This window comes from Zosterops lateralis (genome assembly GCF_965231275.1).
Source record: "Zosterops lateralis genome assembly, chromosome: 1".
Classification (NCBI taxonomy): Eukaryota; Metazoa; Chordata; class Aves; order Passeriformes; family Zosteropidae; genus Zosterops; species Zosterops lateralis.
In genome coordinates, this window is record NC_139762.1 from 143140641 (window position 1) to 143145234 (window position 4594).

Genomic DNA, 4594 nt, shown 5'->3' on the forward strand with positions numbered 1-4594 from the left:
TTGGATAGTTTGCCAGGACTGATGATTCCAAATACAATTTTCTTTTTAAAAGAACTGTGAGTGAGAACGCATATATAGTGTAAAGAGGTTTGATGTCTGCCTGTGTACTACAAACAATTCTATAGAGGACGTAAAATAATTAAATATTTACAGCTGAAAAGTCCTGTTAGGCTAATTAAAGGCACAAATATTAGTATAACTGTGTTTTGGGCCAGATCCTGCTGAGCTCCATCTTGGTCTGGATCCAGGGCCCCACAGGGTTGGCCTGAGTCCCAAACGGCCTCCGCAGGTGCTCGTTGGAGTTGTGCCTGTTCTGCTCCTCCTGCAGAGCCTGGTCCCTCCTGGGCACCAACGGCTGCACCTGGGGAGGGGAAAAACGGGGAAAAGTGATGGGAAAAGTGATGGGAAACTGAGAAATCAAATGGGGAAATGGGGAAAAGGTGATGGGAAACCCCAATGGGAAACTGAGAAACCACACGAGGAAATGGTGATGGGAAACCTGCTGGGGAAAATGTTCCTCTGAAACCAGGAATAGCTGGGGGGAAATGGGGGGAAAATGGGGGAAAGGTGATGGGAAACCCTGATGGAAAACTGAGAAACCACATGGGGAAATGGGGAAAAGTGATGGGAAACCTGCTGGGAAAGTGAGAAACCACACAGGGAAATGGGGAGAGGGGGAGGAAACCACAGGGGAAAATGTTCTTCTGAAACCAGGAATGGCTGGGGGGAAACTGGGGCTAAAATCCAGGGAAAAGCTGACACAAAACTGGGGGGAATATACAGGGAAAAGCTGGGAGAAAACTGGGGGTAAAATCCAGGGAAAACTGGCAGAAAACTGGAGGGAAAATCCAGGGAAAAGCTGGCAGAAAACTGGGATGGGATTGGGACGAGTATGGGGGGGGGAAAAGTCTGGGAGTTTGGGATGGAGTTGGGAAAATCCTGATGGAAAAGGAGGAATGGGGCTGGAGAGGGCTGGGAAGGAAAGGACGGCAAGTGTAAAAACCAGAAGGAAAAGGGAAAAAATTGGGGAAAACAAGAGCAGGAAAGGGGCTGAAGGGGCTCCCCGGGCTCTCCCAGTTGGAGTTGATGATGTGGGGGGTGACAGAGGTGTAGGGGTTCTGAGCTGGCAGCTGCAGCCCCTGGAGCTCGGCCAGAGGCTGAGCCTCCCCCTGGATCCCCAGGATGGCCTGGTGCTCCTTATCCGTGTCCAGTAGCGTCGACTTGAACTGGGGGGGGGGGGGGGGGGGGGGCCTTGTTATAAATAAATATGGGCGGAGATAATATTAATCTCCTTAAAATGCCTTTATTAATCAGCTCTTACAATGGTTGCTCGAGGGGTTTTTGGCTGCCTGCTGCGCCGTGGAGGAGGAGGGTCTTTGTCAGCCCTGCAGCAGGAAGTTGAGCAGGCCTGGAGAACTCTTCCCTCGCTGGGAGTATACCCAAAGTTCTGTATTTCCTTTGTTTTCCTCGGGGTCTCACCTCTGGCTTGGCACTTTCAAGTCACAGCGAGTCACAGAAACTGGAAAAATCAGTTCCCCTGATATTCTAGGGTTTACACGGCTTAGTATTGGTTCCTGTGTGTTTTAATTTTACTTAGTTTTATTTTTATAAGGAGTTTCTGGTGTTAAAAGAGTCCTGAGATGTACCTCGGACTTCTAATTTGCATGTACAGGTTTGCCCCCTGGGAAGCAGGGGCTGCGGGCTTCTCATGGCAGTTTTGCAACCAGACATGGCATCTTGGAAGTCTCGCACCACCTCACAGCGGCGGCAGTGTCGGCAGGGGTCTGGGCCGGGGTGGGCAGCTCGGCGGGGGCTGTGGGGACACCGGGAGCCAGCCCCACAGCGGCGGCGGTCTAGGCGCACCACATGGTGGTTTAGTGGGCTTTGGGGTTTTCCGTGCCAGGGCTCGGGCTGGGCGGCCGGCTGCTCAGCGGCTGGAGCCGCGCCAGGGGTCGCCGCGCCGGGGCGGCGGCTTGGCAGCCTCGGGGACTGCGGGGACACACGGCTCCAGCAGAGGCGGCAGCGCCGGCTGCTCCGGCGGTGGTCCCCCTCGCTCCGGCGTCGGGGGTGGGGGAGCCGTGGTGCCGGGCTTCTCTGAATGGAGCTCTCGAGGTTCATTTTTAAGGTGGTCTGGGGGGGTGCCACAGAGGTGGCCTCTCACTGCTTACAAGATAAACATTCCAAATTTAATTTTTATCAGCCGTGATCGGAACCTGGGGAAAAGGGGGAAAACTGGGGAATGGGAGGGGAATGGGAGGGGAAAAGGGTGGGAAGTGGGAGGGGAAAGGGGAGGGAAATGGGAGGGGAAAAATAGGTGGAGGAAATGGAAAAAAACAGGGAGGAAATGGGGAAAACCAAGGTGGAAGTGGGAAAACACAAGCCGGAAGTGGGGAAAACCCAGGGCGGAAGTGGGGAAAACCCAGGGCGGAAATAGGAAAAAAACAAGGCGGAAGTGGAAAAAACATGGGGAGGAAATAAGGAAATCCAAGGTGGAAGTGGAAAAACCCAACCTGGAAGTGCAGAAACCCAAGGTGGATGTAGAAAAAAATAAGGGGGAAGTGGAAAAACTCAAGGCGGAAGTGGGGGAACCCCAACCCGGAAGTGGGAAAGCCGGAAAACCCCAAACCCGGAAGTGGGAAAACCCGGAAAACCCCAAACCCGGAAGTGGGAAACCCCAGACCCGGAAGTGGGAAACCCCCAACCCAGAAGTGGGAAAACCCGGGAGCCCCCAGACCTGGAAATGGAAACCCCCAACCCGGAAGTGGGAAACCCAGGAAATCCCAAATCCGGAAGTGGGAACTCCCCAACCCGAAAGTGGGACAACCCGGGAAACCCCCGACCCGGAAGTGGGGGACCCCAACCCGGAAGGGGGTAACCCGGGAACCCCCAATCCGGAAGTGGGAAACCTCCAACCCGGAAGTGGGAAAACCCGGGAAACCCCCAATCCGGAAGTGGGAACCCCAACCTGGAAGGGAGGAAACCCCAACCCGGAAGTTGGAAAACACTAAACCCAGAAACAGTGTTTAGGAAAGCAAAGGATTTTCTTCCAAGGGATTTTTTTGGTCTTTCAGTCGGTCGGTTCATATTTGAGGGGAGAGAATAATGAAGCTGTTCTTTATTTCTTCATACTTCAGCATTTGTTAGAGGAATTTCTACACATTTAGAAAATGCAAGTTCTTTTAATTTATGCCCTTTGCCAGATCAAATGGTCTAATTTCAAGCAGGTTTACTCTGAAGTTAGGAAAAGAAAGAATTAGAAAAATATTAATAACGAGTCCTCGTTTTTCCATTTTAAAACAAATCAGTTCAGCAAAAAAGATCTATGTTATACCCCAAAAACTTTAAAACTTGTATTCTTATCTGAACACCAGTGTGCCAAGACCAAGTGGCTGTTGGAAATGTTGAGTTCCCAAAATTTGTCTGAAACAATGCCAGCTTCTGACAAACTTTACTGTCTCAGTAAAATTTGGACTGGGAAACTAGATCCAAGTGGGAAAAAATCAACAGCTCATTTTGAATATAACTGTGTAACCTCATGTACAGCCTTAAGGAGAGAGCAATCAAAGAAGGGATATGAGGAAGTAAAATAAATACATTTTTTCCACTCATTATACAACTTCCTCATGAGGGGAAGAGGATGGCAGACACTGATCACTTCTCTATGGTGACCTGTGGCCGGACCAAGGGAATGGCCTGAAGTTGTGCCAGGAGAGGTTTAGGCTGGACATCAGGAGAACCCAGTGGGTGGTTGGACACTGGAACAGCTCCCCAGGGAATTGGTCACAGAACCACTGACAGAGTTCAAGAAGCATTTGGACAATGCTCTCAGACACATGGTGTGATTCTTGGAGATGGTCCTGTGCAGGGCTGGGATTTTGACTTGATGATCCTTGTGAATCCCTTCCAATTCAGCTTATTCTGTGATGATCACGTTTTCCTGTTCACTTCATGATAGTTGGGAAGCATTTGAAGTTATATTTATCATTACAGCAGTCAGTAGGCTGAAACCAGGCTTAGATCACACTCTTTTGGATCTTTATTCAACAAAGGATGAACAGTCCTCTTCTGGCCATTGATTATTACATGAAACAACTCCTGAAAAATATGCATCAACAGGTATTTTGAAATGTAACTGAACAACTCAAATATTAGCAAATTGATCCAGGGTTTGGGGAGAAACTTAACTCAGAATTAAATGTGCATGAAAATGTTAACAGATTAGCTAGAGACAGCGTTTTTAATCCAGGTTACAAAAAAAGATTTTGTAATGCTTCACTTTTTACTGCTTCTTCCATTGTAGATTCTGAGAACAGTGCATTCCACCCAGCTACATCTGTGTTTGGGGCTAACAACTTACGCCTGTGTTCAACTAAAGAAGCATTTCTCTTTGTGGTAAATGTGTATTCTGGGTTTCCTTTCTCTTCTGGAAGAAACTGAGTAACTGCTGCCAGCTCCGGGGAGCATGAATAGGTAAGTACTGTATTTCCAGAAAATTTGATTAACTCTCAACTAAAGCAGTTCTTCTTAAAGGCATGTTGTACTCAGGTAAGCATTGAAAAATGAAGGATTCACCATGCTTCTTCACTGTTTGTTC